The following is a 14,880-nucleotide window of genomic DNA, read 5'->3' as shown; positions in this document are numbered from 1 at the left end:
AGTATTTGGTCACCTACAAACAAGCAAGATTTCTGGCTCTCACAGACCTGTATCTTCTTCTTTAAGAGGCTCCTCTGTCCTCCACTCATTACCTGTATTAATGGCACCTTTTTGAACATGTTATCAGTATAAAAGACACCTGTCCACAACCTCAAACAGTCACACTCCAAACTCCACTATGGTGAAGACCAAAGAGCTGTCGAAGGACACCAGAAACAAAATTGCAGACCTGCACCAGGCTGGGAAGACTGAATCTGCAATAGGCAAGCAGCTTGGTGTGAAGAAATCAACTGTGGGAGCAATAATTAGAAAATGGAAGACATACAAGACGACTGATAATCTCCCTCGATCTGGGGCTCCACGCAAGATCTCACCCAGTGGAGTCAAAATGACCACAAGAATGGTGAGCAAACATCCCAGAACCACACGGGGGGACCTAGTGAATGACCTACAGAGAGCTGGGACCAACGTAACAAAGGCTACCATCAGTAACACACTAAGCTGCCAGGGACTCAGATCCTGCAGTGCCAGAAGTGTCCCCCTGCTTAAGCCAGTACATGTCCGGGCCCATCTGAAGTATACTAGAGAGCATTTGGATGATCCAGAAGCGGATTGGGAGAATGTCATATGGTCAGATGAAACCAAAGTAGAACTGTGTGGTAGAAACACAACTCGTCATTTTTGGAGGAGAGAGAATGCTGAGTTGCAACCAAAGAACACCATACCTACTGTGAAGCATGGGGGTGGCAACATCATGCTTTGGGGCTTTTTCTCTGCAAAGGGAACAGGACGACTGATCCATGTACATGAAAGAATGAATGGGGCCATGTATCGTGAGATTTTGAGTGCAAACCTCCTTCCATCAGCAAGGGCATTGAAGATGAAACATGGCTGGGTCTTTCAGCATGACAATGATCCCAAACACAGCACCCGGGCAATGAAGGAGTGGCTTCGTAAGAAACATTTCAAGGTCCTGGAGTGGCCTAGTCAGTCTCCAGATCTCAACCCCATAGAAAACCTTTGGAGGGAGTTGAAAGTCCGTGTTGCCCAGCGACAGCCCCAAAACATCACTGCTCTAGAGGAGATCTGCATGCAGGAATGGGCCAACATACCAGCAACAGTGTGTGACAACCTTGTGAAGACTTACAGAAAACGTTTGACCTCTGTCACTGCAAACAAAGAATATATAACAAAGTATTGAGATGAACTTTTGATATTGACCAAATACTTATTTTCCACCATAATTTGGAAATAAATTCTTTCCAAATCAGACAATGTGATTGTCTGGATTTGTTTCCACATTCTGTCTCTCATAGTTGAGGTATACCTATGATGAAAATTACAGGCTTCTCTCATCTTCTTAAGTGGGAGAACTTGCAAAATTGGTGGCTGAATAAATACTTTTTTGCCCCACTGTGTATATATATATATATATATATATATATATATATATATATAAATAACATATTCGTCCCCACATTCCATATAGATTACAAACAGTATGATATGTGTGTATATATTTAACATCTTGTTTCCCATGTACCGTCCATATAGATTACAAACAGTATGATTTTGTGTTCCCCATATGCCATGTAGATTACAAACAGTATGATTTTATGTTCCCCATATGCCATGTAGATTACAAACAGTATGATTTTATGTTCCCCATATGCCATGTAGATTACAAACAGTATGATTTTATGTTCCCCATATGCCATGTAGATTACAAACAGTATGATTTTATGTTCCCCATATGCCATGTAGATTACAAACAGTATGATATTATGTTGCCCATATGCCATGTAGATTACAAACTGTATGATTTTATGTTCGCCATATGCTATGCTATACAGATTACAAACAGTATGATTGTTGCGTTTATATTAACATATCGTTCCCCATGTGTGATGTAGATTACAAATAGTATGAATTTTCTATATATATTAATTGTTCCCCAGGTACCATCTAGATAACAAACAGTATGGTTTGCCTATATATATGAATTGTTCCCCAGGTACCATGTAGATTACAAACAGTATGATTTGCCTATATATATTATTTTTACCCCAGGTGCCATGTAGATTACAAACAGTATGATTTGTCTATATATATTAATTGTTCCCCATGTGCCATGTAGATTACAAACAGTATGATTTGCCTATATATATTAATTGTTCCCCATGTGCCATGTAGATTACAAACAGTATGATTTGCCTATATATATTAATTGTTCCCCATGTGCCATGTAGATTACAAACAGTATGATTTGCCTATATATATTAATTGTTCCCCATGTGCCATGTAGATTACAAACAGTATGATTTGTCTATATATATTAATTGTTCCCCATGTGCCATGTAGATTACAAACAGTATGATTTGTCTATATATATTAATTGTTCCCCATGTACCATGTAGATTACAAACAGTATGATTTGTCTATATATATTAATTGTTCCCCATGTACCATGTAGATTACAAACAGTATGATTTGTCTATATATATTAATTGTTCCCCATGTACCATGTAGATTACAAACAGTATGATTTGCCTATATATATTGTTCCCTATGTACCATGTAGATTACAAACAGTATGATTTGCCTATATATATTAATTGTTCCCCAGGTACCATGTAGATTACAAACAGTATGATTTGCCTATATATATTAATTGTTCCCCATGTAGATTACAAACAGTATGATTTGTCTATATATATTAATTGTTCCCCATGTACCATGTAGATTACAAACAGTATGATTTGTCTATATATATTAATTGTTCCCCATGTGCCATGTAGATTACAAACAGTATGATTTGCCTATTTATATTAATTGTTCCCTATGTACCATGTAGATTACAAACAGTATGATTTGCTTATATATATTAATTGTTCCCCATGTGCCATGTAGATAACAAACAGTATGATTTGCCTATATATATTAATTGTTCCCCATGTGCCATGTAGATTACAAACAGTATGATTTGCCTATATATATTAATTGTTCCCCATGTGCCATGTAGATTACAAACAGTATGATTTGCCTATATATATTAATTGTTCCCTATGTACCATGTAGATTACAAACAGTATGATTTGTCCATATATATTAATTGTTCCCCATGTGCCATGTAGATAACAAACAGTATGATTTGCCTATATATATTAATTGTTCCCTATGTACCATGTAGATTACAAACAGTATGATTTGTCCATATATATTAATTGTTCCCCATGTGCCATGTAGATTACAAACAGTATGATTTGCCTATATATATTAATTGTTCCCCATGTACCATGTAGATTACAAACAGTATGATTTGCCTATATATAATAATTGTTCCCCATGTGCCATGTAGATTACAAACAGTATGATTTGCCTATATATAATAATTGTTCCCCATGTGCCATGTAGATTACAAACAGTATGATTTGTCTATATATATTAATTGTTCCCCAGGTACCATGTAGATTACAAACAGTATGATTTGTCTATATATATTAATTGTTCCCCATGTGCCATGTAGATTACAAACAGTATGATTTGCCTATATATATTAATTGTTCCCCATGTGCCATGTAGATTACAAACAGTGTGATTTGTCTATATATATTAATTGTTCCCCATGTACCATGTAGATTACTAACAGTATGATTTGCCTATATATAATAATTGTTCCCCATGTGCCATGTAGATTACAAACAGTATGATTTGCCTATATATAATAATTGTTCCCCATGTGCCATGTAGATTACAAACAGTATGATTTGTCTATATATATTAATTGTTCCCCATGTACCATGTAGATTACAAACAGTATGATTTGTCTATATATATTAATTGTTCCCCATGTGCCATGTAGATTACAAACAGTATGATTTGCCTATATATATTAATTGTTCCCCATGTGCCATGTAGATTACAAACAGTATGATTTGTCTATATATATTAATTGTTCCCCATGTACCATGTAGATTACTAACAGTATGATTTGCCTATATATAATAATTGTTCCCCATGTGCCATGTAGATTACAAACAGTATGATTTGCCTATATATATTATTTGTTCCCCATGTGCCATGTAGATTACAAACAGTATGATTTGTCTATATATATTAATTGTTCCCCATGTACCATGTAGATTACAAACAGTATGATTTGCCTATATATATTATTTGTTCCCCATGTGCCATGTAGATTACAAACAGTATGATTTGTCTATATATATATTAATTGTTCCCCATGTAGATTACAAACAGTATGATTTGTCTATATATATTAATTGTTCCCCATGTGCCATGTAGATTACAAACAGTATGATTTGTCTATATATATTATTTGTTCCCCATGTGCCATGTAGATTACAAACAGTATGATTTGTCTATATATATTAATTGTTCCCCATGTGCCATGTAGATTACAAACAGTATGATTTGCTTATATATATTAATTGTTCCCCATGTGCCATGTAGATTACAAACAGTATGATTTGCCTATATATATTAATTGTTCCCCATGTGCCATGTAGATTACAAACAGTATGATTTGCCTATATATATTAATTGTTCCCCAGGTGCCATGTAGATTACAAACAGTATGATTTGCCTATATATATTCATTGTTCCCCATGTGCCATGTAGATTACAAACAGTATGATTTGCCTATATATATTAATTGTTCCCCATGTAGATTACAAACAGTATGATTTGCCTATATATATTAATTGTTCCCCATGTGCCATGTAGATTACAAACAGTATGATTTGCCTATATATATTAATTGTTCCCCATGTAGATTACAAACAGTATGATTTGCCTATATATATTAATTGTTCCCCATGTAGATTACAAACAGTATGATTTGCCTATATATATTAATTGTTCCCCATGTAGATTACAAACAGTATGATTTGCCTATATATATTAATTGTTCCCCATGTAGATTACAAACAGTATGATTTGCCTATATATATTAATTGTTCCCCATGTAGATTACAAACAGTATGATTTGCCTATATATATTAATTGTTCCCCATGTGCCATGTAGATTACAAACAGTATGATTTGCCTATTTATATTAATTGTTCCCCATGTAGATTACAAACAGTATGATTTGCCTATTTATATTAATTGTTCCCCATGTAGATTACAAACAGTATGATTTGCCTATTTATATTAATTGTTCCCCATGTAGATTACAAACAGTATGATTTGCCTATTTATATTAATTGTTCCCCATGTAGATTACAAACAGTATGATTTGTCTATATATATTAATTGTTCCCCATGTGCCATGTAGATTACAAACAGTATGATTTGTCTATATATATTAATTGTTCCCCATGTGCCATGTAGATTACAAACAGTATGATTTGTCTATATATATTAATTGTTCCCCATGTACCATGTAGATTACAAACAGTATGATTTGTCTATATATATTAATTGTTCCCCATGTGCTATGTAGATTACAAACAGTATGATTTGCCTATATATATTGTTCCCTATGTACCATGTAGATTACAAACAGTATGATTTGCCTATATATATTAATTGTTCCCCAGGTACCATGTAGATTACAAACAGTATGATTTGCCTATATATATTAATTGTTCCCCATGTAGATTACAAACAGTATGATTTGTCTATATATATTAATTGTTCCCCATGTGCCATGTAGATTACAAACAGTATGATTTGCCTATTTATATTAATTGTTCCCTATGTACCATGTAGATTACAAACAGTATGATTTGCTTATATATATTAATTGTTCCCCATGTGCCATGTAGATAACAAACAGTATGATTTGCCTATACATAATAATTGTTCCCCATGTGCCATGTAGATTACAAACAGTATGATTTGTCTATATATATTAATTGTTCCCCAGGTACCATGTAGATTACAAACAGTATGATTTGTCTATATATATTAATTGTTCCCCATGTGCCATGTAGATTACAAACAGTATGATTTGCCTATATATATTAATTGTTCCCCATGTGCCATGTAGATTACAAACAGTATGATTTGTCTATATATATTAATTGTTCCCCATGTGCCATGTAGATTACAAACAGTATGATTTGCCTATATATATTAATTGTTCCCCATGTGCCATGTAGATTACAAACAGTACGATTTGTCTATATATATTAATTGTTCCCCATGTACCATGTAGATTACTAACAGTATGATTTGCCTATATATAATAATTGTTCCCCATGTGCCATGTAGATTACAAACAGTATGATTTGCCTATATATAATAATTGTTCCCCATGTGCCATGTAGATTACAAACAGTATGATTTGTCTATATATATTAATTGTTCCCCATGTGCCATGTAGATTACAAACAGTATGATTTGCCTATATATATTAATTGTTCCCCATGTGCCATGTAGATTACAAACAGTATGATTTGTCTATATATATTAATTGTTCCCCATGTACCATGTAGATTACTAACAGTATGATTTGCCTATATATAATAATTGTTCCCCATGTGCCATGTAGATTACAAACAGTATGATTTGCCTATATATATTAATTGTTCCCCAGGTACCATGTAGATTACAAACAGTATGATTTGTCTATATATATTAATTGTTCCCCATGTGCCATGTAGATTACAAACAGTATGATTTGTCTATATATATATTAATTGTTCCCCATGTAGATTACAAACAGTATGATTTGCTTATATATTAATTGTTCCCCAGGTACCATGTAGATTACAAACAGTATGATTTGTCTATATATATTAATTGTTCCCCATGTACCATGTAGATTACAAACAGTATGATTTGCCTATATATATTATTTGTTCCCCATGTGCCATGTAGATTACAAACAGTATGATTTGTCTATATATATTAATTGTTCCCCATGTACCATGTAGATTACAAACAGTATGATTTGCCTATATATATTAATTGTTCCCCATGTAGATTACAAACAATATGATTTGCCTATATATATTAATTGTTCCCCATGTGCCATGTAGATTACAAACAGTATGATTTGTCTATATATATTAATTGTTCCCCATGTGCCATGTAGATTACAAACAGTATGATTTGTCTATATATATTAATTGTTCCCCATGTGCCATGTAGATTACAAACAGTATGATTTGCCTATATATATTATTTGTTCCCCATGTGCCATGTAGATTACAAACAGTATGATTTGTCTATATATATTAATTGTTCCCCATGTGCCATGTAGATTACAAACAGTATGATTTGTCTATATATATATTAATTGTTCCCCATGTAGATTACAAACAGTATGATTTGTCTATATATATTAATTGTTCCCCATGTACCATGTAGATTACAAACAGTATGATTTGCCTATATATATTATTTGTTCCCCATGTGCCATGTAGATTACAAACAGTATGATTTGCCTATATATATTAATTGTTCCCCATGTGCCATGTAGATTACAAACAGTATGATTTGCCTATATATATTAATTGTTCCCCAGGTGCCATGTAGATTACAAACAGTATGATTTGCCTATATATATTCATTGTTCCCCATGTGCCATGTAGATTACAAACAGTATGATTTGCCTATATATATTCATTGTTCCCCATGTGCCATGTAGATTACAAACAGTATGATTTGCCTATATATATTAATTGTTCCCCATGTAGATTACAAACAGTATGATTTGCCTATATATATTAATTGTTCCCCATGTAGATTGCAAACAGTATGATTTGCCTATATATATTAATTGTTCCCCATGTAGATTACAAACAGTATGATTTGCCTATATATATTAATTGTTCCCCATGTAGATTACAAACAGTATGATTTGCCTATATATATTAATTGTTCCCCATGTAGATTACAAACAGTATGATTTGCCTATATATATTAATTGTTCCCCATGTAGATTACAAACAGTATGATTTGCCTATATATATTAATTGTTCCCCATGTAGATTACAAACAGTATGATTTGCCTATATATATTAATTGTTCCCCATGTAGATTACAAACAGTATGATTTGCCTATATATATTAATTGTTCCCCATGTGCCATGTAGATTACAAACAGTATGATTTGCCTATATATATTAATTGTTCCCCATGTAGATTACAAACAGTATGATTTGCCTATATATATTAATTGTTCCCCATGTAGATTACAAACAGTATGATTTGCCTATTTATATTAATTGTTCCCCATGTAGATTACAAACAGTATGATTTGCCTATATATATTAATTGTTCCCCATGTAGATTACAAACAGTATGATTTGCCTATTTATATTAATTGTTCCCCATGTAGATTACAAACAGTATGATTTGCCTATTTATATTAATTGTTCCCCATGTAGATTACAAACAGTATGATTTGCCTATTTATATTAATTGTTCCCCATGTAGATTACAAACAGTATGATTTGCCTATTTATATTAATTGTTCCCCATGTAGATTACAAACAGTATGATTTGCCTATATATATTAAATGTTCCCCATGTACCATGTAGATTACAAACAGTATGATTTGTCTATATATATTAATTGTTCCCCATGTGCCATGTAGATTACAAACAGTATGATTTGCCTATATATATTAATTGTTCCCCATGTGCCATGTAGATTACAAACAGTATGATTTGTCTATATATATTAATTGTTCCCCATGTGCCATGTAGATTACAAACAGTATGATTTGCCTATATATATTAATTGTTCCCTATGTACCATGTAGATTACAAACAGTATGATTTGCCTATATATATTAATTGTTCCCCATGTGTCATGTAGATTACAAACAGTATGATTTGCCTATATATATTAATTGTTCCCTATGTACCATGTAGATAACAAACAGTATGATTTGCCTATATATAATAATTGTTCCCCATGTGCCATGTAGATTACAAACAATATGATTTGTCTATATATATTAATTGTTCCCTATGTACCATGTAGATTACAAACAGTATGATTTGCCTATATATATTAATTGTTCCCCATGTGCCATGTAGATTACAAACAATATGATTTGCCTATATATATTAATTGTTCCCCATGTGCCATGTAGATTACAAACAGTATGATTTGTCTATATATATTAATTGTTCCCCATGTAGATAACAAACAGTATGATTTGTCTATATATATGAATTGTTCCCTATGTACCATGTAGATTACAAACAGTATGATTTGTCTATATATATTAATTGTTCCCTATGTACCATGTAGATTACAAAGAGTATGAGTTGCCTATATATATGAATTGTTCCCCGTGTGCCATGTAGATTACAAACAGTATGATTTGTCTATATATATGAATTGTTCCCCGTGTGCCATGTAGATTACAAACAGTATGATTTGCCTATATATATTAATTGTTCCCCATGTGTGATGTAGATTACAAACAGTATGATTTGCCTATATATATTAATTGTTCCCCATGTGCATGTAGATTACAAACAATATGATTTGCCTATATATATTAATTGTTCCCCATGTGCCATGTAGATTACAAACAGTATGATTTGCCTATATATATTAATTCTTCCCCATGTAGATTACAAACAGTGTGATTTGTCTATATATATTAATTGTTCCCTATGTACCATGTAGATTACAAACAGTATGATCTGTCTATATATATTAATTGTTCCCCATGTGCATGTAGATTACAAACAGTATGATTTGCCTATATATATTATTTGTTCCCCATGTGCATGTAGATTACAAACAGTATGATTTGCCTATATATATTATTTGTTCCCCATGTGCCATGTAGATTAGAAACATGAAGCGCATGCGCCCATGCGCGAAACGCGTAAGATAGGAGCTTACCTTGTGTCTCAATGAAGCCTGCTCCTAATAAACCTTGTTTATCCACTTCAAGACTCAGCTTTCCTTTTTCCTCATCTAGATTACAAACAGTATGATTTGCTTATATATATTAATTGTTCCCCATGTACCATGTAGATTACAAACAGTATGATTTGCTTATATATATTAATTGTTCCCCAGGTGCCATGTAGATTACAAACAGTATGATTTGTCTATATATACAGTGGGGAAAAAAAGTATTTAGTCAGCCACCAATTGTGCAAGTTCTCCCACTTAAGAAGATGAGAGAGGCCTGTAATTTCTTTCATGTAATTAGCAAGAGTCCATGAGCTAGTGACGTATGGGATATACATTCCTACCAGGAGGGGCAAAGTTTCCCAAACCTTAAAATGCCTATAAATACACCCCTCACCACACCCACAATTCAGTTTTACAAACTTTGCCTCCGATGGAGGTGGTGAAGTAAGTTTGTGCTAGATTCTACGTTGATATGTGCTCCGCAGCAAGTTGGAGCCCGGTTTTCCTCTCAGCGTGCAGTGAATGTCAGAGGGATGTGAGGAGAGTATTGCCTATTTTGAATGCAGTGATCTCCTTCTACGGGGTCTATTTCATAGGTTCTCTGTTATCGGTCGTAGAGATTCATCTCTTACCTCCCTTTTCAGATCGACGATATACTCTTATATATACCATTACCTCTACTGATTCTCGTTTCAGTACTGGTTTGGCTTTCTACAAACATGTAGATGAGTGTCCTGGGGTAAGTAAATCTTATTTTCTGTGACACTCTAAAGCTATGGTTGGGCACTTTGTTTATAAAGTTCTAAATATATGTATTCAAACATTTATTTGCCTTGACTCAGAATGTTCAACTTTCCTTATTTTTCAGACAGTCAGTTTCATATTTGGGATAATGCATTTGAATTAATCATTTTTTCTTACCTTCAAAAATTTGACTCTTTTTTCCCTGTGGGCTGTTAGGCTCGCGGGGGCTGAAAATGCTTCATTTTATTGCGTCATTCTTGGCGCAGATTTTTTTGGCGCAAAAATTCTTTTCCGTTTCCGGCGTCATACGTGTCGCCGGAAGTTGCGTCATTTTTTTGACGTTATTTTGCGCCAAAAATGTCGGCGTTCCGGATGTGGCGTCATTTTTGGCGCCAAAAGGCATTTCGGCGCCAAATAATGTGGGCGTCTTGTTTGTTGCTAAAAAAATATGGGCGTCGCTTTTGTCTCCACATTATTTAAGTCTCATTATTTATTGCTTCTGGTTGCTAGAAGCTTGTTCTCTGGCATTTTTTTCCCATTCCTGAAACTGTCATTTAAGGATTTTGATCAATTTGCTTTATATGTTGTTTTTTCTATTACATATTGCAAGATGTTCCACGTTGCAACTGAGTCAGAAGTTACTTGAGGAAAATCACTGCCCGGGGCTGGAGCTACCAAGCTAAGTGTATCTGCTATAAATTTTTGGTACCTGTTTCTCCAGCTGTTGTTTGTATTGCATGTCATGACAAACTTATTAATGCAGATAAAATTTCCTTTAGTACTGTTATATTACCTGTTGCTGTTCCGTCAACATTTAATTTTCAGAGTGTTCCTGATAAACATAAGAGATTTTATTTTTTAAATCCATTTAGAAGGCTATGTCTGTTATTTCTCCTTCTAGTTTACATAAAAGTCTTTTAAAACTTCTCTTTTTTTCAGATGAATTTTTAAATGAACATCATCGTTCTGATACTGATAATGGTTCTTCTGGTTCAGAAGTTTCTGTCTCAGAGGTTGATGCTGTTAAATCTTTTTATTTGTTCAAGATGGAATTTATTCGTTCTTTATTTAAAGACGTATTAATTGCTTTAAATATAGAGGATTCTGGTCCTCTTGATACTAAATCTAAACGTTTAAATAGGGTTTTTTAAATCTCCTGTATTTATTCCAGAAGTGTTTAATCTCCCTGATGCTTTTTCTGAAGTAATTTCCAGGGAATGGAATAATTTGGGTAATTCTTTTACTCCTTCTAAACGTTTAAGCAATTATATTCTGTGCCATCTGACAGATTAGAGTTTTTTGGGACAAAATCCCTAAGGTTTGGGGCTGTCTCTATTCCTGCTAAAATGTACTTCTATTCTTACGGCAGATAGTACTAAATTTAAGGATCCTTTAGATAAGAAAATTGAATCCTTTCTAAGAAAAGTTTACTTATGTTTAGGTAATCTTCTTAGACCTGCTATATTTTTACCGGATGTTGCTGCAGCTTCATCTTTTTGGTTAGAAGTTTTAGCGCAACAAGTAACAGATCATAATTTTATAGCATTATTTTTATTCTATAACATGCTAATAATTTTATTGGTGATACCATCTTTTGATATCATTTGAGTTGATGTCAGGTATATGTCTCTAGCTATTTTAGCTAGAAAAGCTTTATGGATTTAACTTGGAATGCTGATATGTCTTCTAAGTTAACTTTGTTTTTCCCTTTCTTTCCAGGGTAATAATCATTTTTTCGTTCTTTTTCTCATAATAAGGAACAAAAGCCTGATCCTTCATCCTCAGGAGCGGTTTCAGTTTGGAAACTATTTCCAGTTTGGAATATATCCAAGCCTTATAGAAACCTATAGTCAGCTCCTAAGTACCCATGAAGGTGCGGCCCTTTTTTCCAGTTCAGCTGGTATGGGGCAGATTACGTTTTATTCAAAGGAGTTTGGATCAATTCCGTTCTCAATCTCTGGTTTCAGAACATTGTTTCAGAAAGGTACAGAATTGGCTTCAGTTAAGGCCTCCTGCTAAGAGATTTTTTTCTTCCCGTGTCCCAGTTAACACAGCAAGGCTCAGCATTTCTGAAATGTGTTTCAGATCTAGAGTTGGCTGGAGTAATAATGCCAGTTCCAGTTCTGGAACAGGGGCTAGGGTTTTATTTTATCTCTTCATTGTACCAAAGAAGGTCAATTCCTTCAGACCAGTTCCGGATCTATCAATATTGAATCGTTATGTATACCAACATTCAAGATGGTTACTGTAGGACTATTCTGCCTTTTGTTTAGCAAGGGCATTTTATGTCTACAATAGTTTTGCAGGATGTGTATCTGCATATTCCGATTCATTCAGATCACTTTTAGTGTTTGAGATTCTCTTTTTAGACAAGCATTACCAGTTTTGTGGCTCTACTGTTTGGCCTAGCCTCAGTTCCAAGAATTTTTTTCAAAGATTTTCGGTGCCCTTCTTTCTGTATTCAGAGAACAGGGTTTTTGTATTTCCTTATTTGGACGATTATCTTGGTATTTGCTCAGTCTTCTCATTCAAAGAATCTCATGCGATTCGACTTGTGTTGTTTCTTCAAGATCATGGTTGGAGGATCAATTTACCAAAAAGTTCATTGATTCCTCAGTCAAGGGTAACCTTTCTGGGTTTCCAGATAGATTCAGTGTCCATGACTCTGTCTTTAACAGACAAGAGACGTCTAAATTGTTTTCAGCTTGTCGAAACCTTCAGTCACAATCATTCCCTTCGGTAACCTTATGCATGGAAATTCTAGGTCTTATGACTGCTGCATTGGACGCAATCCCCTTTGCTTGTTTTTCACATGCGACCTCTTCAGCTCTGTATGCTGAATCAATGGTGCAAGGATTACACAAAGATATTTCAATTTATATCTTTAAAACCGATTGTTCGACACTCTCTAACGTGGTGGACAGATCACCATCGTTTAATTCAGGGGGCTTCTTTTGTGCTTCCGACCTGGACTGTAATTTCAACAGATACAAGTCTCACAGGTTGGGGAGCTGTGTGGGGATCTCTGTCGGCACAAGGAGTTTGGGAATCTCAGGAGGTGAGATTACCGATAAATATTTTGGAACTCCGTGCAATTTTCAGAGCTCTTCAGTTTTGGCCTCTTCTGTAGAGAGAATCGTTCATTTGTTTTCAGACAGACAATGTCACAACTGTGGCATACATCATCAAGGAGCGACTCACAGTCCTCTGGCTATGAAAGAAGTATCTCGAATTTTTTTGGTTTGGGCGGATTCCAGCTCCTGTCTAATCTCTGCGGTTCATATCCCAGGTGTAGACAATTGGGAAGCGGATTATCTCAGTCGCCAAACGTTGCATCCGGGCGAATGGTTTCTTCACCCAGAGGTATTTCTTCAGGTTGTTCAAATGTGGGAACTTCCAGAAATAGATCTGATGGCGTCTCATCTAAACAAGAAACTTCCCAGATATCTGTCCAGATCCCGGGATCCTTAGGCGGAGGCAGTGGATGCATTATCACTTCCTTGGAAGTATCATCCTGTCTATATCTTTCCGCCTCTAGTTCTTCTTCCAAGAGTAATCTCCAAGATTCTGAAGGAATGCTCGTTTGTTCTGCTGGTAGCTCCGGCATGGCCTTACAGGTTTGGTATGCGGATCTTGTCCGGATGGCCTCTTGCCAGCTGTGGACTCTTCCGTTAAGACCAGACCTTCTGTCGCAAGGTCCTTTTTTTCCATCAGGATCTCAAATCCTTAAATTTTAAGGTATGGAGATTGAACGCTTGATTCTTGGTCAAAGAGGTTTCTCTGACTCTGTGATTAATACTATGTTACAGGCTCGTAAATCTGTATCTAGAGAGATATATTATAGAGTCTGGAAGACTTATATTTTTTGGTGTCTTTCTCATCTTTTTTCTTGGCATTCTTTTAGAATACCGAGAATTTTACAGTTTCTTCAGGATGGTTTAGATAAGGGTTTGTCTGCAAGTTCCTTGATAGGACAAATCTCTGCTCTTTCTGTTCTTTTTCACAGAAAGATTGCTATTCTTCCTGATATTTATTGTTTTATACAAGCTTTGGTTCGTATAAAACCTGTCATTAAGTCAATTTCTCCTCCTTGGAGTTTGAATTTGGTTCTGGGAGCTCTTCAAGCTCCTCCCTTTGAACCTATGCATTCATTGGTCATTAAATTACTTTCTTGGAAAGTTTTGTTCCTTTTGGCCATCTCTTCTGCCAGAAGAGTTTCTGATTTATCTGCTCTTTCTTGTGAGTCTCCTTTTCTGATTTTTCATCAGGATGAG

The 14,880-nt window shown here is 34.5% G+C and overlaps 1 protein-coding gene across 1 annotated transcript in view; it reads left to right on the top strand.

The window, feature by feature from the left end:
• The window catches only part of CAPN8 (calpain 8), a 189,581-nt gene that overhangs the window by 81,394 nt on the left and 93,307 nt on the right, over positions 1-14,880 (top strand). The gene's annotated exons all lie outside the window — the stretch shown is intronic.

Source organism: Bombina bombina, chromosome 4 (genome assembly GCF_027579735.1).
Source record: "Bombina bombina isolate aBomBom1 chromosome 4, aBomBom1.pri, whole genome shotgun sequence".
In the NCBI taxonomy this organism is placed as follows: Eukaryota; Metazoa; Chordata; class Amphibia; order Anura; family Bombinatoridae; genus Bombina; species Bombina bombina.
This window is presented reverse-complemented; position numbering and strand designations above follow the sequence as displayed.